General features: G+C 43.6%; 1 non-coding gene and 1 pseudogene across 1 annotated transcript; both read right to left on the bottom strand.

Moving 5' to 3' along the window:
* Positions 1–8,873: 8,873 nt before the first annotated feature.
* LOC132134116 (U1 spliceosomal RNA) lies at positions 8,874–9,037 on the bottom strand. Its single transcript, XR_009429380.1, has one exon. It is a non-coding gene; the product is annotated as a U1 spliceosomal RNA (small nuclear RNA).
* Positions 9,038–9,388: 351 nt separating this feature from the next.
* On the bottom strand, positions 9,389–9,565 carry LOC132134077 (U2 spliceosomal RNA; annotated as a pseudogene).
* Positions 9,566–14,401: the final 4,836 nt, after the last annotated feature.

Below are 14,401 nucleotides of genomic sequence, written 5' to 3'. Positions count from 1 at the left end.
TGCTCTCTAATGTATTAGACTCAAAGTTGTATTAACAGACTACAAATGGGACCTAAAAAGTTATATAAGTAACCAATGCTTGGGCAGTGTCCCTTGCATTCATCCTTTTGCTATTCATCCTTTAGTGTTTTAACAAAAGTAGATATGGCTTTGAACGACTGTCCCTTGTGCTTTCGTGGCTATAATCAGCTAAGCCAACACCTTCGTGTCTTTCACAAGGTGCGGAATGTGAAGGAGCGCAAGCTTCTCCTATCCATTGCTTCTGGGAGAGCTTCTCACGGCGGTACCGGCAGCTGAGGAAGCGGTCAAATCCCACCCCCTCTAGGCAGGTTGCACGGGCAACACATAGTCTGCTATCGGCCCTCAACAGCCCTGGGGAGGAGGAGTGCTCAAAGTCGCAGGTTGACAGACTAGATGAAGAGCCAGCCACCAGGCCTGAGGCAGAGCCAGCCACAGGACCCGAGGAGGAGGTCGCCGGGCCTTCAAAGAAGGCCCACTCCTCCGATGCACCATACCCCTTTCCGGACCACGTGCCAGCCCTAAGTGAGTATGACACTTGTCACTTTGATAACACCATACAATAACTTTCATTAATAAATCTCCTATTTGTAGATTATTAGACTAGAAGTTACCTGAGAAATAGACTGGTAAGTGAACCAAGGAAATAATCTCATTTGTTGTTGATTAGACTAGAAGTTGAATTAGAAATAGACTGGTAAGTGAACCAAGGAAATAGCACCATTTATAGTTTGTTAGACTACAAGAGAAATGAGAAATAGACTGATAAGTGACCAAGGAAATAGTACCATTTGTAGTTTATTAGACTAGAAAATTATAGTAATATAATTATACATATACACACACATATTATGTATGTATATATATATATATATATATATATATATATATATGTATAATATAGTTTATTATATATTTAATTTAATTTAATTTAATATAATAATAATAATAATAATGTTTGTTAGTGTTTACCTCTATGTTATCGACCTGACTCACCTGGTCCTTCTCTTGTGCTTTCTTTTTGCAGATCAGCTCATTGAGGTGTCCAGGGCCCACTGGGAGGGCATCAACCCCACTCCGAAATTAATAAATAATGTGTCCTCAAAGATTTTTAGAATAAAAATTTTTATTTCATATATGTCAGCTGGCCAGACCAATCTGGCCAGCTTGATGTTTTTGGACAACAGGGCAAAGGTCCGGTCCTGGCTGTCTTTTTTAAGGAAATGCAACATTGCAGAGCCAACTCTGCACCATTACCTAAAAAATGTGGCACAGTTCCTCAAATATCTTAATGAGACCCCGCCGCCCACATGCCGGCTCTCCCGTGTGGCTTTCATTGGGATTAGGAGGGAAATCCAGAACTTGACCCGCCCAGTAAAGCGCAGCGTGGCAGTCCACGAGCTGGCTGTAAAACAAGCCAAGGAGGCCCGCCTGATCCCTAAAGCCACACTGCGAGCTTGCCGGGACTCTGCCAAAAAAATTATTTCTGAGATTCTGGGTAAGTTTTTGAATCCTTTCTCCTCTCATTATTTGGCGATCAATGTGATCCTTTATGCTTCTCTTTTTTTCTGTGAAGATCGTCTGAAGACTAGTCCTGAGAAAAAGGACCAATGGTCTTTTTATGGACACCTCACCACTTACTGGGCCAGCATTTATGGTCACCACGGAGGGGTGTTCCAAAATTTAACAATTAAAGAGGTGGAGGATGCCCGTGCGACAGCTACAGAAGGCCACTTTGTCATTAATGTGAGTGGTTCTCTTTCTCTCTGTCTTTCGTTGTCCACATGGTTTTCTTTAAAATAAAACTCAGCTTATGCCACTTCACACTGTTTCTAAAGATATCAGCCCACAAGACCAACCAGGCCTTTGGTGCAGCCCAGCTGGCCCTGGACCAGGAGGAGTATGGGTGGCTTGAGGAATTCCTTTCACTCCGGTCCAACTTGGTAGGGGGACGAGTTGCAAACTACTTCTTCTTTACCTCAAAGGCCAGCTCCTGCAAAAACTTGAACAAGTATTTTCAGGATGCGTGGGCGAGCATGGGGTTACCAGGCACACCCACATTTACTGATGTGAGGACTGCCATCGCCACCCATGTAAGCATTCCTGTACTTGTCCCGGCTTTATGAGTTTCAGGTGTGTTTTTTTTCTAACTCTTTGCCTATGCTGTTCTCTCTCCAAAAAGGCAAAGAACACTCACTGCCCGGAAGATAGGCACAAAGTGGCACAGTTCATGTGCCACGACACCACCACAGCTGACAGGTTTTATGCCCTCAACCTTAATGCAAAGCAGGCAGCAGAACACCGTCGCCTCTTTGATACAGCTGTGGTGGGTGAGGAAGCTGATAGTCCAAGGCAGCAAGGTGCCAAGAGAAGAAAGACGACAAAACCCCACAAGATGCCAGCTGAGGAAAAGTCCTCATCCACCAGCCCAACGCTCTCCGACAGCCCTCCCGATGCCGAAGAAGGCCAGAAGTCTGGGAAATCTGCTTCAGTAAGTACAATTTCCCATGGATTGGTTTAACTGTTTGTGACAAGTAGACATGTTCACTAACACTTTGCCTTTCTTATTATTTCTATAAGGAAAGAAGCACATTAACGAAGATGGTCCTCAGACGCAGACTGATGGTGAAGAACTCCCCACTTAAATCACCACAGGAAATAGCGTCTAAAAAGCTGGTGCAGCAAGTAAAAAAAGAGACTGGAGAAATTGAAAAAAAAATCCCGTAAATAATTTATGTAGCTATTTAAATTGTTTGTTTTGATATTTTTTATGATAATTGTTCTACTGCTTTTATTTCTACGATAAAAAAGTAAGGTTATCTTTTTATTTGTTTTGATAGCCTGTTCCATTTTTCTTTTTTCTTTTTTTTGTAAATAGTTATAGTTAAGGTTAATGTCAGTTTGCTCTGAATCTTTCTGAACATGTTTATTTATTTATTTTATTTTTCTTATATAATGCATGTTTCCTATTATACTTTTTATATATTGTGTTTTTTTGTACAGAACTTTGAGGCATTTTTGATTTTGACTTTACAATGTCTGCAAAACAAAAAGTTCAATAAATATTTGAAATTGAATTAAGGTGTCATTACTTTACACACACTCACACACTCACACACACACACACACACACACACACACACACACACACACACACATATATATTACATGTAATAAAAATAATTTAAACATATTTATATATTGTGTGTGTAAATAAAAAGGTATATGTAATAAATACATAATAAATATATAGTATTTCTATACATAAAATGTTTAATAAAAACATATTTTACTATATTTTGAATAACTTGAAATTAGGATGTTTTCACATAAATACACTTCTATTTCAAATGTATTCAGGCCGATCATCATAACCAGTTAAACTGATTATTAGACTAGAAGTTGAATGAGAAATAGACTGAAATAGTGAAATGTATTGTTTATTAGACTAGAAAAGGAATGAGAAATTGACTGGTAAGTGACCAAGGAAATAGTACTTTTTGTAGTTTATTAGACTAAAAGTTTTGAATAAGAAATAGACTGGCAAGGGATCAGGCAAATAGTGCCATATGTAGTTTATTAGACTATAAAATTACTGAGAAATAGACTGGCAAGTGATCCATGAAATAGTGCCATATGTTTTCACATTAATACACTTCTATTTCAAATTTATTCAGGCCGATCATCATCACCAGTTAAACTGATTATTAGACTAGAAGTTGAATGAGAAATAGACTGAAATAGTGAAATGTATTGTTTATTAGACTAGAAAAGGAATGAGAAATAGTCTGGTAAGTGACCAAGGAAATAGTACTTTTTGTAGCTTATTAGACTAAAAGTTTGCATAAGAAATAAACTGGCAAGTGATCAAGGAAATAGTGCCATATGTAGTTTATTAGACTATAAAAATGAATGAGAAATAGACTGGCAAGTGATCCATGAAATAGTGCCATATGTTTTCACATTAATACACTTCTATTTCAAACTTATTCAGGCCGATCATCATCACCAGTTAAACTGATTATTAGACTAGAAGTTGAATGAGAAATAGACTGAAATAGTGAAATGTATTGTTTATTAGACTAGAAAAGGAATGAGAAATAGACTGGTAAGTGACCAAGGAAATAGTACTTTTTGTAGTTTATTAGACTAAAAGTTTTGAATAAGAAATAGACTGGCAAGGGATCAAGCAAATAGTGCCATATGTAGTTTATTAGACTATAAAATTACTGAGAAATAGACTGGCAAGTGATCCATGAAATAGTGCCATATGTTTTCACATTAATACACTTCTATTTCAAATTTATTCAGGCCGATCATCATCACCAGTTAAACTGATTATTAGACTAGAAGTTGAATGAGAAATAGACTGAAATAGTGAAATGTATTGTTTATTAGACTAGAAAAGGAATGAGAAATAGTCTGGTAAGTGACCAAGGAAATAGTACTTTTTGTAGCTTATTAGACTAAAAGTTTGAATAAGAAATAAACTGGCAAGTGATCAAGGAAATAGTGCCATATGTAGTTTATTAGACTATAAAAATGAATGAGAAATAGACTGGCAAGTGATCCATGAAATAGTGCCATATGTTTTCACATTAATACACTTCTATTTCAAATTTATTCAGGCCGATCATCATCACCAGTTAAACTGATTATTAGACTAGAAGTTGAATGAGAAATAGACTGAAATAGTGAAATGTATTGTTTATTAGACTAGAAAAGGAATGAGAAATAGACTGGTAAGTGACCAAGGATATAGTACTTTTTGTAGTTTATTAGACTAAAAGTTTTGAATGAGAAATAGACTGGCAAGTGATCAAGGAAATAGTGCCTTATGTAGTTTATTAGACTAGAAAATTAATGAGAAATAGACTGGCAAGTGATCCATGAAATAGTGCCATATGTAGTTCATTAGACTATGAGTGGAATGAGAAATAGACTGGTCAGTGACCAAGGAAATAGTCCCATTTGAAGTTGTTTGGACTAAAAGTGGAATGAGAAATAGACTGCAAAGTGTGCACTCTTGTTTTATAAAACGTATTTTACAATACATTATGGATAAATTGGAATTAGGAAGATTTCAAATAAAGTAACTGTTAAGTGACAAATGAAATAGCCCCATGTGTAGTTCATTAGACTAGAAGTGATTTGAGAAATAGACTGACAATAAAAAATATTGCTATTTAATATACTGCAAGACTTGCAACATTTGTGGTGCAAATGAACCAAAATCCAACATTTTTTCTATGCATATTTCTACAGTATAATGGGATAAAACTTACAAAAATGGATTCCTTTGAGTGCCCTGAGTACAGTACAACTGTTTTCTCTAGGCCTCATAAAAAAAATTTTCTTCCGACTTCCACCCCCCTCGAGCTGCCTTCTCTAGCCGGGGAGGGTGCACCCTGGCCGGCATGGATGAGTAGGTGCGAGGGGGGTGGATGGTACTATTCTCTTGCTAATATCTCCACGAAGCGGTGGACCCCGGGGCTGAAATTACCTACCGTATGCGACCACCCTCGAGTTCCTGGGTGGTCCGGTTCCTGAGTTATAACGGTTCAAATCCCACATTTTGGGGGGCCGTAACTCGGACGCCCGGGGTCATAGGAACATGGGGCTGGTGTCGTCGGATAGAGCTCCCAAAGGTCTAATTTTGACCAGAGTTTGGTGTTGTTTCCCTTCTTTCCGAGTGAGTTATGGCCGGTCAAATTTTGGGACTTTTTGCATTTGCGGGTCCATATCTCTAGCCCCCGGGGGTCTATCGACTTGGGGGAGGTGGCTTCAGAGAGGGCCCTTCGAGGGCTATCAAGTCACCAAGTTTCAAGTCGCTAGGTCTCTTCCTTCCATTTGACTATCAAAAATGTGGGGGGCCATAACTCCGCCCCCGGGGTGTTATGGATGGGGGGGGGCAGCGGTGTTCGGTAGGCCTTCTGGAGTTCTTACTCTGACCCGAGTTTGGTGCAGTTTGGCCCCGTTTTGGCGGAGTTACAGCTTGGCAAAGTCTGTGACATTTTGGTTAACATTCACCACATGTGGTGAAATTAACCAAAATCCAACATTTTTTCTATGCATATTTCTACAGTATAATGGGATAAAACTTACAAAAATGGATTCCTCTGAGTGCCCTGAGTACAGTACAAGTGTTTTCTCTAGGCTTCATAAAAAAAATTTTCTTCCGACTTCCACCCCCCTCGAGCTGCCTTTTCTAGCCAGGGAGGGTGCACCCTGGCCGGCATGGATGAGTTGGTATGAGGGGGGTGGATGGTACTATTTTTTTGCTAATATCTCCGCGAAGCGGTGGACCCCGAGGCTAAAATTCGGGGGATCCCTAGAAGATCGAGGGGCCTACCGTATGCGACCACCCTCGAGTTCCTGGGTATTCCGGTTCCTGAGTTATAACGGTTCAAATTCCACATTTTGTGGGGCCGTAACTCGGATCCCCGGGGTCATAGGAACATGGGGCTGGTGTAGTCGGATAGAGCTCCCAAAGGTCTAATTTTGACCTGAGTTTGGTGTTTTTTCCTCTCTTTTTGGGTGAGTTATTGCATTTGCGGGCCCGTATCTCTGGCCCCCGGGGGTCTATCGACTTCGGGGAGGTGGCTTCAGAGAGGGCCCTTTGAGGGCTATCAAGTCACCGAGTTTCAAGTTGCTAGGTCTCTTCCTTCCATTTGACTATCAAAAATGTGTGGGGCAATAACTCCGCCCCCCGGGGTGTTATGGATGGGGGGGCATCGGTGTTCGGTAGGCCTTCTGGAGGTCTTACTCTGACCCGAGTTTGGTGCAGTTTGGCCCCGTTTTGGCGGAGTTACAGCTTGGCAAAATCTGTGACATTTTGGTTAACATTCACCACAATTTTGGATATGTCCGCAAATGTTCCGAATGTGATCCGTGGTCATTCCGTGAATATAATGGTCAAATGGACAAATAGTGGGTTCGTGGGACCCAGGGTGGGGGTCCGCAAGTGGTCCGCTGATGATCCGCAGTCATTGTGTGAACATAATGGTCAAATGGACAAATAGTGGGTTCGTGGGACCCAGGGTGGGGGTCCGCAAGTGGTCCGCAGATGATCCGCAGTCATTGTGTGAATATAATGGTCAAATGGACAAATACGGGGTTCGTGGGACCCAGGGTGGGGGTCCGCAAGGGGTCTGCAGATGATCCGCAGTCATTGTGTGAATATAATGGTCAAATGGACAAATAATGGGTTCGTGGGACCCGGGATGGGGGTCCGATGGGGGTCCGCATCGGTTCCGTGGTCATTCTGTAACTTTAAAGGTCAAATGGACAAATATAGGTTTCGTGGGCAAAAAAATCGTACACCCCCCATTCGGGTAAATGCCACTGTTTTAAACCTGAGGTGTACTGCTCCGTGCGCCACCCTGTGGAGAAGTGCTGAATGGCATGTAGGGGCCTCAAATTTGGGTGGGCTTCCGCGGGGCCCCTCGGGGGTCCTGATCCTCCTGCGCCGGTCAGGGGTCTCCCGTGGGCCGGCAGACATCGACGCCGCGTCCGTCAAAAATTTTTTGGGGTCAGCGCGCATGTCCCCTTAACCCACGTAGACGAGCCCTCAAACTTATACCTGAATGGACGCTCCAAAAAAAAAAGGACTTTCTGGAGAAGTCAAGACGTGACATCCCTAGGAGCTTGCCATTCACCTCTTTAAAACAAAAGCGCACGCTGTGGTGCCTCCGCACGCCGGCACGGGCAGCCGACATGATGGAGGCACCAACAGCCTAGAAACTTAAAACAACAATAAATACAATAATAAATAACCAAATAAATAATTAAAAGACCTTACCTTAAAACGTGTTGGAGCCCGAAGCAGCAGAGTTCAATGTACCTCTCGAAGTTGTGTGACTCAAGATATAAAAAGATCTCGAGTCAGGAAACCTCCAAGAGGCGATCGCAGTCTAAACCGTCTGACAAGATACGTGATCTTAGCCAAAAGGCCGAGAAGCGATGCCGCTAAGACGCAGCGGGCAGGAAGCCGGACACGGCGATGCCCATCTCGGCTTTGGTAAGTCTGGGGGACCTAAAAACGCTGGGGGATGGTAGTACCCTCCCCTGTCTGCAACGTCACCGGGACTCGTCACGCTCGGCCTGACGCTGGCACTGCAGCGACGGAAAGTACGGCATCGCTCGTAACTCCCAAACGGTTCGTCGCAGAGCCACGTGCCTTATGTAATGGGAATCCTTGGCTCGAGCCGAACCAGACGCAGGTCTCAGATTGGCTCGTTGCTCTGACAGAATTTTCGGGTATTTGGGATTTTGTCGAAAACCTTCTTTTGCAACCTAGCGCCAGGTATTTGGCCCAGTCCCACCCAAAGCAGCACAGAAAGCTTCTCTGGAGTCTGCCTGTCAATAATCATCCCAAAAAAGTGGAAATTTCCATTCACCTTGGCGAGGGGACCTCAAAACGTGCTAACGTGGCGTGTCCGAGATGGCTCGAATGGCTATAACTCCAGGAAGGAATGAGATCCCTTCACCCAAATCGGCACACCTGTGCAGGGGCTCAGTCAGAAGCAAGGTGAAAAAGGGCGCTGCGACAGGCCACTCGGTGGCGCTGTAAGCGACAACAAAATTAATACCAATTGAAAAAGGACAACCAAACAACATGGAGACAGCTACAGCTAGGCTGCAGTCAGTCCAATCGACTTTCAAAGTAAGGTCTGTGCTATATTCGAACTGAACCACCCACCAGGGTCCGATTTTTCAAGAGCGTAAAAATCGGTGAAAGCGTTGTTTCACAGGCGCACAACACATACCTCGCATGTGACAGAACTCCCCATTCTGAAACGCAAAAAAAAAAAAACCTGGAAAAAACCTCTTCTGCTTTGTTTCACCAACAATTTCAGGGGAGAGCGCGAACGCAGTCCCCCACTACCATAAATTATGCAGTCGAGATTCCCGCATTTGGGGAATTCGCAGGGGTCAGCATGGCCGGAGTGCAATGGGCAAGCCTCGCCCTGGGTGAACCGCCTTCTTGATCATGGTGTCTCCCCTGCCAGGTTAGTATGAAGGCCCAGGCGGTCAGCCAGAGGTACGATTTGCGTCTCTACCGTCCACACCAACGGTTAGCCCCCCTCCAGGAAAGGAAGGACGGGTGCCTTCCATTACTGGCCTGGAAACTGCCAAGCTCATGGGCCGGTGCTTCCCAACGCCGGTTTTAGATGACTCTCTTTAACCAAACACACCTGATTCGATGCATCACCTCGTCTGTGAAAGACCTCAGGTGGGTGCATCGTTCGTGGAAGAGTCCAAGACCCCAGGAGGGCGCATCAGGAAAAAAGTTCGCAATACACCACAGCATGGCAGATCTCATTCCTTGTTCTGCTATTCGACACAATAAACGGCAATCCCCAAAAAGGGAAAGCACACCGTTCCTGGAGACACTGCAATACCAGGCCGATGCTTGGAGTGGACGGAGCAAGCCCCGGCTCCAGCTCCGTGATCTAAAAATCCATTTAATATGTAGTCCCCGGATGGGGGACGTATCAGATATTAAACTGATAAGAACAGATTTTTTTTCTTTCAAAAAAGTTTTATTGTCACGAGTTACATTTTTTCCATTTGCATTTTTACTTTCACACACATTTTTCTTTTCAAGCACACATTAAAACAAGCCATATAATATATAATAAATACACATGGTAAAATGAAAGAAACAATCATTGTTAAAAAACATTTGATTAAAACCACAGTGTTTTGCTTGTTTTTAAAAGGCCATATTTGGGGTGTGTTTAAAAGGTGCGATTGGTTTCAAAAGTAAAATACAAATTTAAAAAAGCAAACAAGCCTCATATGCATGTTAATAAAACCAATTTTATTGATAAAACACAATAAAAACCAATTTATTGGATAAAAACCAATAAAAAAAACCATCTGTTGTGCAAGACCGGGGGTGAGTCCTTATCAAGTCGGTCTTCACCCCACTCTCCAGAACAGGGACATGAGATGCTACTTTACGGGCTCAGCGGAGATCCCCTCTCCTCCGGCCCGCTGGCCCGCTGTTCCCGTAGCCAGAATGGTGAGGGTGCATCTACGGGCAGCCAGGGTCGGTGCCTGCCGGGACCCTCTCTGTGCGACCCCGGCCCCCCAGTCCGAATATCGTCGTCCGGTACCCCTGCAGCATTGATGTTACCTTTAGCTCGCATGCATTGAGGGTTACCGTAACGCGCTTCCCCACCAGCAGGTTTCTGGTGGCCCAGATGGCATCCTTGATGACGTTGAGGGTGAGCCAGAGCGAGGTAAATTTCTGTGCCGTCAAGTCCTTCAAGCCCCGGCCCACCCCAAGGATGGCGAGCTGGTACCCGAACTGGGCCCCACCTGCTGGTAGGCACGGGAAATACAGGGGGCCGGTCTTGGCCCACAGGGCCCGCGCAGTGCTGCAGTCCCAGAGCAGGTGGTGGACGGTCTCCGGGGAATTGCAGCCGGACCGAGGGCAGATGGGGTTTTTGGCCATGCCTCTGGAGTGCATAACCGCCCTGACCGGGAGGATCTCATGAGCCACCATCCACGATAAGTCCTTGTGCCTGTTCTGGAGAGCAGGGTGAGCCGCATTCCGCCAAACTTGTTTGGCCTCACTTAGTGTGAGGCCCGGAACTGGACTCACCGGTTCCCGGTCCTGCACAACAGAAATGAGAGACTTGTGTTTAGTTAAAATGGTGACATCTTCACTCTCTAAAAGGTATTTCTTTAAAAACTTTTTTATAAAACTGTACTCTTTAGGCAAGTTAAAAGACACTGGGGTTTTCAAATCTACTGGTAAAATTTTCAAAGTTCTTAGGTAAGACCCCATCCAAAATCGCGCCATTGCAGCCGTCTTGTTTTCTTTGGATGGGGTCATGGCATAACTGATGTGCAGGGCGGTGAAGCAGCTGCCTAAAAACAGGTGGGGGTCTGGGAGGCCTTTTCCACCGTTCTCTGGCCTTTTCTTGACTGTCTCCCTCTTCAGGCGCTCCCACTTGGACCCCCACAGGAAGTAAAACACCGCCCTCTCCAGTTTCACCTGGAACTGCCGAGGGGGGCTAAAAACAGAACAAACAAGTAAAATCAGAGGTAAAATCACAGATTTAAAAATTAAAATTTTACCTTCAATCGTCAACTGTCTTAGTCCCCAAAACCCTAGTCTTTTCCTAACTTTCCCTAGCAAGTCAGTCCAGCTTTCCCGTCCTCCACCCTCTTTATCAAATTTAACACCTAAAATTTTAAAATCGTTGTCTTTAAAAACCAAATCAAGTCCTCCTGTGTCCACGTCCCCCCACGGCCCGAGGAGCTGGGCCTCAGACTTGTTTCTATTGAGTTTGGCGCCCGAGGCCCGACCGTACCAGTCAGTCAAGTCCAGTGCTCTTCGTATAGATAAAATGTCTGTGGTTAAAAGAGTAACATCGTCCATGTATGTTCACAGTTTTGGAAAGATGCCCGTTTACAAGGAATTTGCTGACTAGTCCCTTGTACAGCAGTCCCACCCAGGCTACAAACCTCTTTGGAAAACCCATTTTTTGCAGTACCTGAAAAAGGTACTGGTGCGAGACTCGGTCAAATGCTTTTTCAAAGTCTAAATTTAGGACTACTAGCCGAATATTTCTGTCTCTCGCATAACAGATGGCGTCTCTGATCAGCACTAGGCTGTCTGTTATCTTTCTTCCGGGCACAGAACAAGCTTGATCCGGGTGAATCACGTCCTCTAAAGCCGTTGACATGCGTGTTGCTAAAATTTTGCTAAAAAGTTTATAATCAAAATTTAAAAGTGTTATGGGTCTCCAGTTTTTTAAGTCAGTCCGGTCACCTTTTTTGTGAAGTAAAGAAACTATCCCTATTCTAAAACTGTCTGGAAGTCTGTCGAGGGTCTCAAACTCTTTAAAAACTGTCAAAAGCTCTTGTCCTAAAATGTCCCAAAATGTTAGATAAAACTCTAGGGGAAGTCCATCCACTCCTGGGGACTTCCCCTTCTTGAAACCTCCAAGAGCTTTTTGGATTTCTAAGATGTTAAAATCTTGGGTTAAAATCTAATTTTGACAGTCAACCCTTTCCTCAATAAAATGTAAAACTTCTTTTGCAGTGTCAAAGTGTACCTTTTTAAAACTATATAATGCCCCATAAAATTTTTCCACATCCTCTAAAATCTCTTTTGTTGTGTTAACCTCCCTATCCCTTGTTTTAACCCTGGTTAACCCCCCACCCCTTGTTATTATTTTCTTAAAAAAATATCTGGTACACTTTTCGCCTTCTTCTATTTCTCTCTCTTTACTTCTTAAAAGGACCCCTTTACTTTCTATATTGGCTAAAACTGACATTTCTTTTTTTACTTCCTGAATTCCTCGTTAAAATCAAAACCATTATTTAAAAGATTAAAATACCTTTGTAGTCTTTTCTGGAACCCCAACATGCGTTTCTTTTCCCTACTCTTCTTTTCTTTCCCTATCTTTCTAAAAAACTGTCTTGTCCGGTCCTTTACCATCTCCCACCACTGTGCACGTGTATCGTAAAATTCTTGGAGGTTCTGCCATTGGCTGAACTGTTCCCTATATTCTAAAACTATATCCTTGTTTTCCAACAGGGAACAGTTCAGCTTCCACAGCCCTCCCCCTACCGTCACACCCATGGGCAGTGAAAGGGTGCAAGACAGCATCATGTGATCAGAGAAAAAGAGGGGGGTTAATGTAGCATCGGTCGGCGGGCAGTCCCTTGTAAAAACGTAGTCGATTCGAGAGGCTTTGTCACCATCACCACTGAACCAGGTGAAGCCCTCCTCTCTTTGATGCAAAATTTTAAAACAGTCGACTAAATTAAAATCTCTGACTAAACCCTGCAATAAAACCGACGTTTTGTCCACTCTAAAATCCTCCCCTACCCTTTTCCTGTCTGTTTTGGATAAAACACAATTAAAATCCCCTGCTACCATTAGGGGGGCCCTACCTAGCATGTGGGGTTGCAAGTCTTCTAAAAGCTCATATCTTTCATTCTTTTCCATAACCATATACATTAAGAACATTAAAATCCCTGTCTAAAAAGGTCAGATTTACTAAAAGTGCCCGGCCTTGCCTCACCACAGTGCTGCCCTTCACCAAGATATTAGGATTATTAATTAAAACCGCAACTCCGTCATTTTTGTTAAAATTTGATCCGCTCCATATGGAGGCTCCTGCGGACCATAGCTCCTCCATTTTCTTGTACCTAGTTAAAAAGGGCAGAGAACACTCTTGTAATAAAAACAAATCTGACTTAAAAGATTTTAAAAGGGACAAAATACTCTGTGCTCTAATGGTGGACCTCACACTTCTTACATTGATAGTAGAGATGGTGAGGGCCATGAGCAGTAGGGTTAAAAAGGTATAAGACATTTAAAACAGAAGACAGTAAAAAGACTACAAAGATATGATTAAAATCATGTTATATCTTGTTGCATTTGCCTTTCCTTTTCCTCAGACGAGCTGGGATCAGGAGGGCAAATGCCTGTCGCTTCAGAGGCCACAGAGGAAACCTCTTGTGGCTCCTTTGGCGACGATGCTGTTAGCTTAATGTGCAAAAAGGAAACCTCATTGGGGGACTCTAGGGGCCACATGCGCTCCAGATCTACCGAATCAGAACTATCAAGCTTATATGCTGCCCTAGATTTTTTCTCCTCCGTTACAATCAGAGGAGACCCCGCAGGTCTTTTTTGCACCTGAGCGTTAGGGAGTGAACACTCTGTCTCACTCCCGGTAGATTCCTGCACCCCATCCGAAACTGTTACTAGTGAGGAATTTGTTTTTTCCTCACTTTCCTCTCCTTCCATGACCATTTCCTGTTCCGTTGCCTCCGCCCCTGTAGCCGTCCCACTTCCTCCTTCCTGCCCAATTTCTGAGGCCGGCTGGGAATTTGAAATTCCCGCCAAAACCTCAGGGACCGCCTCCTCTTTCCTTTGTTCATTCGTTTGTTGCCCATGTGGGGCGGCCATTTTGAGCTTGTTGGCAAAACTTTTAGGGCAGTCTCTGTAGAGGTGGTTTGTTTCTCCACAAAGATTGCACCGTCTGCCATTGGTACAATCATCAAACTGTGACCAATTTCTCTACACTTCCCACATACTAACTCTTGGCATGCTTCAGCGAGATGACCAAACCTGCAACCCTTCCTGCAGAGTTTGGTATGTAGCCTCTGTTCTCTCAGAGCACAATCATGGAAGGCAGATGTTTCAGGCCTGGTAGCCCCCAGCGTCTTCCCATTGTTTAATGGGAATTCGCCAGAAGCATGTCCAAATGCCATCTTCATCTAACACTTTGACAGGCTGGCCTCGAACAGTGCAAAATCTACCCAACCAAACATAAATATCATCTCCAGTCACTGTTTCATTGAACATTCTTACAATCACAGTTTTAAGTGTGTTATCAGAAAGTTTCTC

The sequence above is a fragment of the Carassius carassius genome, unplaced genomic scaffold (genome assembly GCF_963082965.1).
Source record: "Carassius carassius unplaced genomic scaffold, fCarCar2.1 SCAFFOLD_66, whole genome shotgun sequence".
Lineage (NCBI taxonomy): Eukaryota > Metazoa > Chordata > Actinopteri > Cypriniformes > Cyprinidae > Carassius > Carassius carassius.
The sequence above is the reverse complement of the archived record's forward strand: the minus strand, read 5'-3'. Positions and strand labels throughout refer to the sequence as shown.